Below are 14,964 nucleotides of genomic sequence, written 5' to 3' on the forward strand. Positions count from 1 at the left end.
TGTCTTACAGTATTCTGGGGACATAGTGGAGATCATGCTGACTTTCAAAGGCAGTGTGGGGGAAGGAATTCTGAATGTGAGCCAGTTTTAAGTGGTTTGTAAGGTGAACAACTGAGTCACGAGTGCTACCTTAGGCACTTAATACCCCAAGTTTCTACCCCTTAGGCTAAGGGATAATGAGAAATTTTATGGGTAATTGGTAAGTGGGCAATATAAGTTTTGCAGCTAATAGAATTTTTGAGATTTATTGCTGTGGAATACTATTTTATGTAGGCCAAATGCCTTCGTGGCACAGTACCAGATGGGTTTTTAGGGTACTCGTTATCATTCATTGAGAAAATTAGCCTTATGTCTAGAGTGAAGAACTATGATTCTATGCCCTCTCATATAAACTTTTCCTAGATGTGAGTTGATTCTCTGAAGCATCCTCTACAGCATTAGAAAAAGTAATTGAAAATTTTAGTCTTCAGGTTCCCAGAATTTTCAGGACCATAACATTTGTTTTTACTAGGAGTATTCATTTTCTATTACAAATCATTTTCTTCTGTTCTTGTCAATTTTATTCTACTAGTTGAAACAGCCTTGGCATCTAATTGCCATTGGTATTTTCCTTCAAACACAAATTCTCTTGGAAATTAATAAGTTACGAGAAAAGAGAGGCTATACTTCTAATTTGTTTTTTATTATGGTGCAGAGTGGTTTCCTTGCTAATTCCCCAAAGTGGCATGGACATGGGGGTGGAGAGGAGAGCCAATATGTAGAAGCTGGTTGTATCAACTCAGTTTTCTTTGGTTGAGCCTAATTTCTTTTAAATTCTGGTCATGTGAATAAATGATTTGTTTAAATGGTACTTCTCAATATTTTCTCATCATTCCTCCTAGTATCCTTTAGGTAGGCATTTTCTGCACCTGAGCATAAACAGGCTTCCATGGCAACCTTAGGTCTATTGGCCTTTGGGCCTGAGATGAAACAAATCTCCTACTTAGAATTTTCCCTTAAATTTTTACATAATTTCCTTAGCATGTTTATGACTTCAGATTTTATAATTTGCATTCACTGAAAGACCAAGATAAACAAGGATATTTAAAAGCTGAGAGCAAATTAGTATAAACTAAGACAAAAATAAAGGCAAAAGAAGAGTGTAAGTCATACATATTTGGAAATGGACCCTTTTTGTTGTTGTTGTTTTTTGGCTGACTGTCATTTGGCTCCTAGCAGCTAGTGACCTAATCTTTAGACACCTGAAATTTTACCCTGAGGTCTATAATTTATACTTGAAGGAGTCACCTAAAGGCCAGTGACTGGTCAAGGAGAAGGGCATAGATTTTTTTAGATTAATTTATTTGTTTACTTGTTACATAAAAATCCCCAGGTATCTCCCTAACTCCCTACTCGGCCCCCACAAAAGAAGGCATCACTTGACAAAATATGTATATGTAAACTATGTCTTTTGTGTTCTTGTTTATCAGTTCCTTCTCTGGAGGTGGACATTCACAGGTTATTTTTTAAACATTAATTCTGTAGCCGTATATTAATGTTCTCTTGGTTCCACTGGTTTCACTTTTTATAATTTCATGTAGGTCTTTCCATTTTTTTTAAACGAATCTGCTCATTGTTTCTTACAGTGAAGTAATTAATATTCTATCACCAACATGTACCACAATTTATTTATCCATTACCCAATTGATGGGAAATTCCCTCAATTTCTAGTTCTTTGTCACCAAAAGAGAGAAAGAGAGCTGCTATAAATATTTTGGAACATATAGGTTCTTTTCCTTTTCCTCGATCACCTTGAGAAAAAGTGATACACTGTTGGTCTAAGAGTATACACGATTTTATAATTCTCTGGGCATAATTCCAGACTGTTTTCCAAAATGGATGGATCAGTTCACAGTTCCACTAACAAGGACATAGATTTATAGGGCATAGAGGGAAGGGGGCCAACATCCTCCTCCCTGACAATTGAGTGGGTATGTAAACTTTGGCCTGATGGGGGAATATGTTGACTTGTCCATAAAAGGCTCCTCAGGACCCTCAGAAGAACAGCTATCATTGTTTCCTGCCTCTACATATTAGCTCAAAGGATAAGGTGACCTCTAATAAGAGGCATCATTTAATGGAGCATAACTTGAGCTGATCTCATTTCAGCAGCCAGCCCTAGGCAGATACGTAAAAGAGGCCGTTTGCCTTTGCCTGCCTCTTCTTTACTACAAAGTAGTATCCATCTCCTCATCCTGTTCATTTTCTCTCTGCCCTTTAGTCTTCACCTTTCCCATAAAAAAGTTAGAAAGGCTATGATGTCAGTCATTAATTCTTTGATATGAATTAGTTTAATGAAGGTCATGCCTGTCCTTAGGGGGATTTTCATTTTAAGCCATATGTTTAATTTTATAATACCTCATGATGGTATAGAATAGTAAAAAACTTAATTCCTGTCAAGGTAAGGATTCTTAACTTGTAATGTATGGATTCACAAGGGGTCAATGGACAGATTTCTGGGGATCCATGAATTAAAAATTTTTTTTGGTAATTGTTTTCCTTTGTAATCTTATGTATTTTATTTTTTTTGCCTATAAAGACAGTAATCTGAGAAAGGGTCATAGGCTTCACTAGACTGCCAAGAAGTGTTCATGACACACAAAAGGGTGAAGAACCCTTCCTTGAGAAATTTCAAGCATCATGCATAGGTGGTGACCCAGAAGTATTTGGGGGACTTGTGTTCCTTTAGTCCCACTGACCACATGATGTGTTTATCTAGTCTAGCTATTTCTAAGGGAAGTCTTATATTTTATAATATAGATAACATATAATATAAAATATATGATATGTCCTATATTTTATATTATAGATACTATACTATTATATTTTATATTATTTGTAATATAATACAATCTTATATTTTAGAGTAACACAGTAACAAAAGTTACTCCAAACATGTAGACTTCCCCAGCAGAATGGGTGTCTAAGAACACTGGACTTCAATGACCCTGGAAGGTAGAGATAGGATCTGGAAGTAGTTCATGTCAGAGGTGGGATTTGAATCTAGCACCAGATCCAGTATGCTTCCCATTGTATCAATCTGTCTTGTTGCTATACCATACTTTCTGGATACTTTTGAAAGGGCTAAAAAAAATGGGAAATGTGTTTGAATTCTTTTGATCTGGACTTATTATTCAAGATGTTTGAGAATCCCATTTATAGATAACTTTCTTTTTGTAGATAGTTGGTAAAGTCTTTATTTTTAAATGTTGAAATCACTTGTTTCCAAAAAGTTTAAACAAAAACAAAAACAAAAATAACCTGCAGAAACAGATCTCTCCATCCTCCTGGCCCTCTTTGCACTTCACGTATTCAATTCTGAGCATCTGAATTTGGCTTTCTCAAAGTTTTCACATGCTTCTCCCATGGAAAAATAACTCGGCTTGATTGGTGTTCTAACGGGGAGAGGACTACGACAAGATCTTTGCACTTCTGGAAAAAGATCATGCTCACAATGGCAGTTTGTTTATCATGCTTTCATTTCCTGTGGTTCTGAGTGCTCTGAAGAAAAGTCAAGTTGTAAGCCTAAAAGTGGTTGAAATCCTCAGATTAAAAATGTGTGTGGTGGAAAAAATGTATATTTCTGGACCTTTTGTGGGGGAAGTGATACTGGGGCTCCCCAAGGAGCTTCCTGACAGTTGTAGTTAGCTCTTTTATGTAAAACAGTCCTGCCTTGGGGGATGTGTAAGCTCAGGTGTTATGCTCTGCCCCCAGAGATCTTCAATATCACAGCCAGAAATAAAACTCCTGCCTGACTTGGCCCTATAGCTTCGCCGTCCCTCCTTGTGATCTTGGCAAATTGACCATATTTCTGTTCCTTGTACGTGTATGCCATCTCCCATCTTCATGACTCTACTGGCTGTCTCACCTATCTGGGATGCCCTCCCTCTGAACTTCTGCCTTTCTTTACTGATTCGCAACCCCCTTCTCCCAAATTACCTTGTAGTAAACTGCTTTTTATTTATTTGTAGTAATTCACTTGATAATTATACTGCCTATCGAGGCATCTGGTGGCACAGTGGATAGAGCTCAGGGTCTGGAATCAGGAAGGCTTGAGTTCAGATCTACTCTCAGACACTAACTGGTTACTTGAGCAAATCATTTGACTTCTCTTTGCCTCAGTTTCTTCGATGGTAAATTGGATAATAATACCACCTCCAGATTGTTATCAATGATAATTATAATTTTTCTGGGTTATTATCAAATAAGGTAATATCTTCAAAAGCACTTAACAAAGTGTCTGCTACATCGTAGGTGCTTATTCCCTTCCCTGTCCTATATATCTATCCATTTACTTATTATCGCCACTATGGTAATGTAAATAAACTACATGCAGGTAGGGATTATTTCATTCTTTGTGCTTGTATCTCCAGCACCTATAGTAGATGCTTGATAGATGTTGATTTGTTTTTTTTAATTGATTGATTGATTTTTATAAATGTTGATTTTTTTATTTTTACAAATAGTGATTTGTTTTTTATTGATTTATCTATTTTTATAAAAGTTAATTTGATTGGTTAAGAACAGCTCCTACTTACCCTCCTGCATTGCTAATTATCTAGAACCTTCACCAAGATACACATGAGAAACTGTTCAGGTTGGAAAGAAAAGAGATAAAGTTTGGCTGTCGGTTTCTAGATAGAGCCAAGAGCAAATTTACTCTGTCATGTGAGATAACCTCTTGAGTTCTGTTAAATTATCACTGCTATCGATCAGTTCACTTGGGGGCTCAAGTTCATTTTTAGAAAACTTTGACTGGTGGTGGAAAAAATCAATCTAATGTTCCTTCTTCACATAGAGTCACCTTTCCTTATGTCCTTTTCTCACAGGATGCTGATGTTCAGTCATTTAAGTTGTGTCCAACTCTTTGTGACCCCATTTGGGATTTTCTTGGCAAAGCTACTAGAGTGGTTTTACTTCTCCATTTCAATTTACAGATGAGGAATTAAGGCAAACCAGGTTAAATGACTTGCCCAATGTTACACAACCAGTACGTGCCAGAGATCACATTTGAACTCATGTCTTGGTGATTCCAGATCTGGTGCTCTATCTACTGAGCTACCAAGCTATACCTCTCATGGGATATTTTGTTTCTTATGTGATCTGAAGACTCTTGGAAGGCTTTTAGTTTAAATATAGTAAAGAAAGACCTGAAAGATAAACCCTTCTTCTTGACTTAATTATCACACATTAATTCTAATCTGAAAAAATATGACTACTTCTCCTCTATCCATCAAGAACAAACCATTTAGACTAAGTTATAACTGGATTTTTATCATGTAAGTATTATTAAAAAACAAGTGAAGGCCATTTTTTTACATTTTACATAAGACATGGCTGATAGAAACTAGAATTAAAGCAGAATAAATGTTTTGTCCCCCAAACCAAAAGAACTACTTGATAAAAGTCAGTGACTTCTAGTATACATCCCTGAAGTAAGAGTAAGAAAATCTGGGTTTTTCTTACAGATTATGCATTAACATGTTTCCTGACCCTTAATGAGAGGTAGTGACTAGGTCAAAAAATAATTTGTTAAGTACCTACTATCTGCCAGGCACCATGCTAAGTGTTGGGGGTACAAAGAGAAGCAAAAAAATAGTCCTTGCTTTCAGAAAGCCCACAGTCTAATATGGGAGACAATATGCAAAAAATTACGTACGTATAAGATGTAGAGTCAGTTCTCCTATCAGAAGTGTTTTGAAAAAAAAAGTGATTTTTGTTCCAATGTGATTGATTTATTAGGGAATATTTTGAGCATAACTCGAATTCCAAGTTAGTTTCTGTTTGATTTCTTCCATAAGAAATAGCAAGAAAGCAGAAGATCTCACCACTTCACAACAATTCACAAGCTGCGACCCATTTCCACAAACAAATGTAAAGTGCTGTCTGTATTTATTATATTTCTTCTGGTGCAACAGAAACTGTGAGTAGAAAAGGGCTGGTCCACACCAGCTTCCCCTCTTTCCTCCTTAGCCCTCAACTAGAGACCCAGTGACTTCAAAACCAGCGGATGTGGCTACTATTTCCTGTATTCGTGTATTTCTTACTTAACATGTATAAGAACTTATGCATTTCATATTTAACATGTTTAAAACTGTGTTACCATTTTATTAGGTTCCTATCTTTATTTTTTTAATGTCTCATTAACAAAGTTTTTGAAGTACAGTGAAGTAGACGAGTGGACAGAGTGCTGGGGTTAGAATCAGGAGACCTGAGTTCAAATCCAACCTCAGAAACTTTTTAGCTATGTGACCCAAAGGAAGTCATTTGTTGTTTGTTTGCCATGGAGAAGTAAATGGCAAACTACTTCAATATATTTGCCAAAAAACTCCCATGGAAAGAGATCTATAGGGTCACAGAGTCAGGCATGACTGAAATGACTGAACAACAAAGTTTTTAAGTATTGTGTTTCTAAACTCTTAAAAAAAAAAACCCAAACAACCCTTACCTTCTATCTTAGAATCAATACTATTTATTAATTCTAAGGCAGAAGAGTAGCAAGGAGTAGGCAATGGGGGTTAAGTGACTTGGCCCGGATCACACAGCTAGGAAGTAGCTGAGGTCAGATTTGAACCCAGGACCTCCCATCTCTATGCTTGGCTCTCTATCTACTAGGACACCTAGCTGCCCTCCTAACTCATTTTCTCCATAAACTCTGTGGGTTTTAACTGTGTGATTTTGCCTAATGTGGTACTTTTAGGGAATGTATATGTCCTTTTATAACAGAAGTAACTGTGTACAGGATAAATTGGGGATGGATTCAGAGGGAGACCATGAAGATTAAGGAAGACTATGAAAGGCTTCCTACGGAAGGCAAGATTTGAGCTGAGAATGCCACAAGGTAGAGATGAGGAGGGAGAGAATTCCAGGCATGATGGGCAGCCAGTGAGAAGACTCAGTTAGTAGATGGTGTACCCTGTGCAGGAACATCAAGGAGACCAGTATCCCTGGATTGCAGAATATGCCGAGGTTATGAGAAGCCTGAAAAGACGGGAAGAAGGGATTTTAGAAGTCCCAAAGAAGATTTTTTAGTTGATCCTGGAGGCAATAGGAAGCCACAGGTATTTATTGAAAAGAGGTGGGGTGGGTAGGAGATGGCAGGGCTCTATCTAAGTTTTAGGGAGATGACTTTGACAGCTGAGTGGAGAATGGACGGGAATGGGGAGGCCAACCAGCAAGCCTGTGTAATTCATAGTCCAAGTGTCAGGTGATGAGGGCTTGTGCCAGTGTGGTGGCAGGGTCATAGGAGAGAGGAGGAATTTAAGAGCAGTTCCAAAGGTAGAAATAAAAGAACTCAATAACTGATTGGACATGGAGGGAATGAGAGCTAGTGAAGAGATGAGGATGACACCTAGGTTTTGAGCCTGGCCAACTGGGAGAATGAGGGTACCTAAAATAGTAAAAGGGAAGATGCTGGGCAAGTCACTTGATCCCTATTGCTATTCTGCCTGGAAATAATACACAGTATTAATTCTGTGATGGAAGGTAAGAGTTTAAAAAAAAGTTAAAAAATGAAAGGGGAGTTAGGGAGAGAGAATAGTTTATATGTGTGTATGGGAAAAGATAATGAGCTCAATGGACAGGTTGAATTCAGAAAGTTTTGGATATCCATTTCAAGACGTCCAGTGAGGTATAGGGGATAAAGAAGTGGCCAGAAAGCCAAAAAGACCTGAGCCTACATCCTACCTCTGACACATGCTGGCTGTGGGACCCCAAGAAATTCCTGCTGCTTGTTGAAATTTTCTAACACTACAAGTTGCAGATATAGGGTTAACTGGCATTGGAGTTTCCTCTACCAATAGAATTTCGAGTCTAGTCCTTATCCCTATAGAGGCAGCCTGAAGTTGGGATGATCTGAGTCCAAATCCAGCCTCAGACATTTCTAGCTGCATGATCCTAGACAAGTCACTTAACTACTATTTGGCTGAGTTTCCTCGACTGTAAAATGAGGATAACAATATCAACTGTAATATGCAGAAATGGGTTGCCATTTTCTCTCTGGGTACAAGTCAGCAGTTGCTACTTTGGAACACAGAACCTGGCAGAGCACCCAGGGCATGTGCCAGGGTGACAGCTAAGGACAGGGTATAAAAGGGGGTCCACAAACCCCTGGGGTCTTCTCTCTCTCATCTTGAGGGTTAGGGAGGAGGTGGTTTGGGCCCAGGCTGGTTTGGGAGTTTTGGTTAGGCAGGCCCAGGAGCCTGACAGCCTTAGGGCTCAGCTACAGAGCAACAGAGATGGGAAGTGCCCTCAAGGCTTTCTCATACTGTGCACCTAGGAACATCAACTTGTGTTTGAAGAGTTATGTAACAACAAGTACTTAGGCAAGATCTTTCCTTTCACCCACCTTCCTATTCCTTTGACTTACCCTCAGTTTGGTTTAAAATAAACCCTGTTTAAACCCTAAAGCCTAAACGTTCTTGAAGCCTGCTTACCTTAGCAATAGCAAATAGTCATTAGCAGTCAGATCTGGTTAACATCATTAGCTGGTCCAGCCTTTCTAAGCCAGGTTTATCCATCATCAATTTAAGGTTTCAGGAAGTCTCAATCTACTTCCTGGAGATATTTCAAACTGCCTGGCTGGATTGGTTCTAAGGCCCTAGGGCTGTGGCAGAGAATCTTGGGCTTAAAGGAGACCCAACCCTGCTGGTGTGGGAGCTAAACTAAACTCACATTCATCCGTGGCTACCCATTTCTGAATATTACACTACCTCCCAGGGTTGTTTCGAGGATCAAATGAGATATTTGTCTGGCATGTAGTGGACACTATATAAATCATGCTTATTCCCTTCTCTTCCCCCTGACCCTAGGACTCTGAATAACTTACCTTTTCCCTGAATTCTGGTTTCTGAATTTTAAAAAAACAATGGGCTACCTAAGCAAGTAATGGGATATTTATGTGTAATAGCTTACTTGTTTTGACACTTTTCCAGGAAGGAGGGAGGGTAGGATAGTGACCCGCTGACCTAAGAGCCCAATATTAGGAGAGTTTTCCTTGTCACCTTTGTGAAGATACCCTAAACTTGGTACCAAGTCACCATTATGACTCTGAGTGACTAATAGAATCATGTTTCAAAGTACTCTGAGCTCTAAGAAGAAAGATTATATGGGCAAAACATGTTAGCACTCTTCCCACCCACTGCTCTAAATCCTCATCATCCATCCTCGTTGGGGTCATTAACAGTGCAACAACCCTGTGTGTCCCAGCCCCCTGCTTTCCATGGGGAGAGGGGTAATTATTACCAGATTTTATTGTTTAAGAAACCCAACGTAGGATTTATTCATGCTCAAAAGAGAAAGTACAAATATAAAGGAAAAGCAGCATGAGGTTCTGTACACAGTATGCACCTGATAAATGTTGTTGACTGAGCACTCGTTTCATTCTCTGGCTCAAAATGTGTGCTTTTTGACATCTGAGAATAATAATATTGTTTACATAGCCCAAGTGTATTATTGATATTACCCCAACATATCTGGCAGGCAAATTAGTAGACATTTCCATTGTGTAATTTCTTTGACTTCAGAGGGAGAAACCGAGGCACAGACTTGCAATGCAACTTCCTTTGCCCAATGAGTCATCAGAGTTAGGATTGCAATTCAGAGATTCTAGCCAACTCACAGGCAGCTCCTGGTTAGCATGGTGAGTCGCATTGTTTCTCTGGGCTTCAATTATTTGGTGCTATAAAACTTAATCTTGCCAAATCTTATTTTCTTTTATTATGTTTGCTACTTTAATCAAATAAAATAGGTCTCACTGATCTTTCAACGGCTGGGTAAGAAGCCAAAATTTGATGGGTTGAACCAATTGTTTGGTTGTTTGTTCAGAGAAGGAAGCAAGGAATTTGGGTTCTGTGGGCTCTATATCCTCATAAAGGATCAGAATGAATTGGCAAAGAGCTTATCAGATCTGACTTTTAACAAAGAAGTCTCAGAATGTAGCCAAACATCAGACAGAATTAAAATCCAGAAATAATTGAAAAAGGAGTTGGTTTTGAAAAAAATCATACTGTAAAAGAATTATCCTTAAAATACAATCATACTGGGAATCTGTCTTTACTCCAATTCCCAGAAAGACTCAAAAAAAAAAAAAAAAAGATTATTCTCAACCCTACCTGCATTTAAAGAAAGGGAAACTTCCAATCTTGGATCATTTACTCAGATGCTTGATTTCTACTGAATCTGAGACATCCATCATAGATCCTTCCATCTGATTCAAATGTATCCAGATTTGAGGGTAGCATCATAAGTGTGATCGTGAGCATATAAAGCTCTGGGGAACCTTCCTGAAGAGATTGCCCTATCATCAAAGCTCATGAAAATTGACTAGGGTTGTAAGTGACTCAGTGGGCAGATCCCTGGGCCTGGAGTCAAGAAGACCTGAGTTCAAATCTGCTAGGTGTGTGACCCTGGGCATGTCACTTAACCTTTGTATACCTCAGTTTCCTCATCTGTAAAATGAGGATAATAATGTGCCTACCATTCGGGGTTGTTGTGAGGATCCAATGAGATGATAATCGTAAAGCATTTAGCATACTGCCTGGTACCCTGTAAGTGCTATATAAATATTTGTTATTGTTATTATTATCATCCCAGACCACTGAAGCTTTAATGTTCCACTGAGCACTAGAGTCTACTCCTTACATCATCTCTCTTCACATGTAATCCTTAGAGAACAAGAATTGCTTAGCACAATGACTGGCACATTGTAGGTGCTTCATAAATGCTCATTGACTGAATGGTTTCCTTTGACTTAATACATTGACTGGCTGGGGATGGCTAGTGGTGGCTCAGTGGATTGAGAGCCAGACCTAGAGATGGGAGGTCCTGGATTCAAATCTAGCTTCAGGCACTTCCTAGCTATATGACCCTGGGCACAAATGTCTATGGGATTTTCAAAGGTGGGGTGAGTCATAGTCTTTAAACTTTTTCTAGAGTACATACACACCTTAGCCTGGCTCTTTCTGTAATAAAGGAAGGTATACATTTACCAGATAGGGAATCTGTAGTGAGGGATTCTCCTTGAAATATGTTCTGTCTCCGGAATCAGTTAGTTGGCTCAGTGAATTGAGAACCAGAGATAGGAGGTTCTGGGTTCAAATGTGGCCTCAGACACTTTCTAGCTCTGTGACCTTGGGCAAGTCCCTTAACCCCCATTGCCTCTCTCTTACCATTGTTCTGCCTTAGAACCAATACAGAGAACTGATTCTAAGATGGAAGGTAAGGATTTAAAAAAGGAAGAAAGAAAGAAATATGTTTCACTTCTAATTTCTAAAGAACAGTCCAGGGGGCAGTATAGACAGTTGTAAGGTTTCTGAAGGAGTTATCTAGTATCGTACAATTTTAGAGCCAGAAAAGTCCTTAGAGACCATCTGGTCCAGAGGTTCTTAAACTTTTTTGTGCCATGGATCACCTTGGCAGTCTAGTGAAGCTTATGGACTCCATCAAATAATGTTTTGAAAGGCATAAAATAAATTGCATAGGATCAAAAAGGAAATTATTTATATTGAAATACTATTATTAAAAGATAAAAAACCCAGTTCACATACCCCCCTGAAATCTATCCATAAACTCCTTGGTAATCAATCAATGGACCCCTGATTGAGAACTTTTACTTGGCCCATTTTACAAATGAGGAAACTGAAACTCAGGGATTTGGGGGGTTACCCAAGGTCACACAGTGGTAAGAGGCAGGACTAGGACCTGGGTCCCCTGACTTCTGGTCCATTCCTTTTCTACTACACCATACAGCCATACCTTAACCATGTAAAGCTTTATAGAACAAAGCCAAATTGCACTCAGAAGCAAATAGGCCAGGAGTCTAGGCTTATTAACACATGGACTTATTAATGAGTGCCATGAGGCTTGTGCTACTTTTTAGCCACTCCACTATTAACTGCTTAGACCTGAGCATCTCAGGAGCCAGTTAAATGCACTGACCTTGTATTTTCCAGAGAAGCCAGTTTCTTGGGTTTCCTCAACTTCCCTCTATTAGGCTTTAATAAGGAGTTACTAGATCAGAAGCAATATCCCCATCCCACATGCTATGGAAAGGCACTAGAGAACCTGACAGAAGTCTACAAGCTAGAGTCTGAGGAAACTCTTTTGCCCTGAAGGATGTTACTCTGTCTCCATGGAACTGACTAGCAATCATTAATTTTGCCCCATCAAGTGGACGAATGGGAAGATTTCCCAGTTTTGTCAAGTATCTCCTCTTTCTTGGGTCTACAACTCCCTTTAAACTGTGGGCTTCTCATGGGTAGGATTGCCTTTTGCTTTTCTTTGTATTCCCAGGGATTAGCACAGTAACTGGCACCTACTAGGTGCTTACTAAATGTTTAGTGATTGACTGATTACAATTTTGTGTCCATTGGAAAGACTGATGAGTTTGTATAGAAGGAATGGGATTTTCCTTTCTCCAAAGTGCTGTGTTAAAGAGGATCATTTACTAAACTCCAGCCACATTCTACCCAAGGGTCAGCACTGGGGGTACTGAATGGATGTCTCAATAGCAAAATCCAATCTACAGACAGAACAGAAAACAGAGAGTCCTAAAACTCTGGGGGTCTTCCAAGCTCAGCTTCTCTGTTGGTCATAGGTGAGCACACACAAATCATTCTCTTTCCGTCCAAAAACAAAATGACGACTTAAATGTTTTAGTTTTTTATTGTTCCTGAACTTTTTTGCACATCCTTTTGGATCTTCATTATGACCCTGTGAAATGGGTAGCCAGATGCCACTAGTCTTATTTTATAGATGAAGGTGAGCCTTAAATGAGGCCATGCAGCTATTTAAATCCAGATGTCATGATTTTAAATCCAAGGTCCTTTCCCCGACCGTAGCTTGCTTCTTGGTTTGAGAACAGCAGCTCTTGTCGCTTTTTAATATCATAGGGGGAGGAAGAGGATGCAAAAGATGTTTTAGGTGAAAATGTTTCAAGCTCATTTTAGGTTTTTAGGGCAATCAGCTTATGTCCCTGAATGATGATAAGCAAATTAATAGATTCTGCCTCTGTTGACACTTTGGTGTTCAATCGAATAGTTGTCTTATTTAACAGAAGGCTCGTTGTCCTCATTTTAGATTCACGATTTATTAAGAGTATGACAGAGGAGAGTAAATACAACCACCATTTGTCACCTTTTTCAGTCTCAATCTAAATACCATTTCATTGGGCTAATAGTCCCTAATGAGTGCAAAAGACTAGAGCTAAATAAACAAATCTCTAGATTAAGAGTGGAATTGTCAATAGAGAAATCCACAGATCTACTCATTATTAATGGATGTCTATAAGGCTGATTCTCTCGAGACACAAGAGGTAGGCTTAGCAGAAATACTGCAATACTACTAAAGTTAGTCATGTGCATCTCTGTTTACTAGGCTGTGGCTAGAGTGTATTTTTTTCTGAATGATATGAAGAGTTTTTGTTTTGTTTTTACAAACAAGAAATGTTTACACTTGAGGGGCAGATGGTTGGCCAGTTTTAAATGTGTCACCTGTAGTTAGACCCATTGAGTACAGCTTCATGTTGAAATTATTTTAGCTAGGACCATGATAGAAGATTTTTCTTACATTGATGGGCGCTAAGTGTGTATACTGGGTCTAACACCTTTTCAAAGTGGGCATTTATTTCTAGCCTTATTTTCTTCATCTATAAGATCGTGATGATACTATATATCATAAGGCTGTTGGGAATGTTTGTAAAGGATTTTGCAAACCTAAAAGCCTGTTTAAGAGTCATACTTGTAGGTTTCCTTAAGACATAGAAAATACTCTTTCCAACCCAATGCTGAGATGCCATAATATGGTAGACTGAGAACTGGGATTTGAGAGGTCAGCTAATCCAACCTCTTCATTTACGGATGCATAAACTGAGGCCCAAGGAGGTTAAATGACTTTTCCAAGGTCAAATAGAGATCATCAGAGGTAAGATTTGAACCTATGTATAAAATGATGCGTTTAGGGAACAAAAAAACCTGAAAATTTAAAACCCTTATGAAATAGGATCATCATTTAGAGCTATGCCTTTGAGAGACCAACTAATCTAACCTCTCCTCAGTTCACAGGTAGGAAAAGTGAGGGGGCAAGTGACCTGCTCAGTGTCACCCTGGAGATTAAAAAAATAAATCTAAAAGGATACAAGATTAAGATAAAACACTTCTTAGTTCCTCATTCAAAATTAACACAGCAAATAGTCATGGAAACATTTTCTTGAATAGTGAAACATCTGAAACCAGCTGCCCATGGGTTGAGCCTTTTATGCCTCAGGCATCAAGGGAACAAAATGGCCTTCCTGAGATCTTTTGAAGGACCAGTCTAGCCCATGTAAAACAAGTATCATTCCTACCTCATTGCACTCCCTCACCTCATGGGTAGTTTCAGTATTATCATGGGCTTAGAATATAAGGTCGCAGAGCTTAGGCAGCTTTGCATCAAATCCGTCTTATTGCCAGTCCTGCTCTGACCTTCTACTACGGACTTTTGTTCCTTATATTACTTAGAATCAAACACTGGTCCCAATAAGTAGAATCTTATCATGTTCTTACATGTCTGGCTCCTAAAACTGAAGTGAAACCTTTCTCTGACCAGTCTTTCCAGGGACTAAAGTCCTGTGCCTGAGACTTGTGGTGGAGTCCCTGCTTCCTGTTTCTGGTTTCCAGGCTTCTCTTTCTGGATCTCACATGCTTTCAAGAATCCCTGCTATATTTTTCTGCTCACTAGAGCAGCCACCAACTGCCAGACCTCCTTGATTTTTATTAGCTGCTTGTTTGGACCTCAGCCCCTTGATTGACGAGAGATCTCCTAATACCATGTCTGGGTACACCTACTGGGAAATCCAACCACTAAACCTTCCCTTCTTTTCCATCATTACTTTGTGGTTGTTGTTCATTCATTCAATTGTGTCCCACTTGTTGTGCTTCTATAGACTAT

At 39.0% G+C, this 14,964-nt stretch overlaps 1 protein-coding gene across 1 annotated transcript in view; it reads left to right on the forward strand.

The window, feature by feature from the left end:
- The window catches only part of FAM107B (family with sequence similarity 107 member B), a 321,345-nt gene that overhangs the window by 134,876 nt on the left and 171,505 nt on the right, over positions 1-14,964 (forward strand). The window lies entirely within an intron of this gene.

Source organism: Gracilinanus agilis, chromosome 5, assembly GCF_016433145.1.
Source record: "Gracilinanus agilis isolate LMUSP501 chromosome 5, AgileGrace, whole genome shotgun sequence".
NCBI classification, from domain to species: domain Eukaryota; kingdom Metazoa; phylum Chordata; class Mammalia; order Didelphimorphia; family Didelphidae; genus Gracilinanus; species Gracilinanus agilis.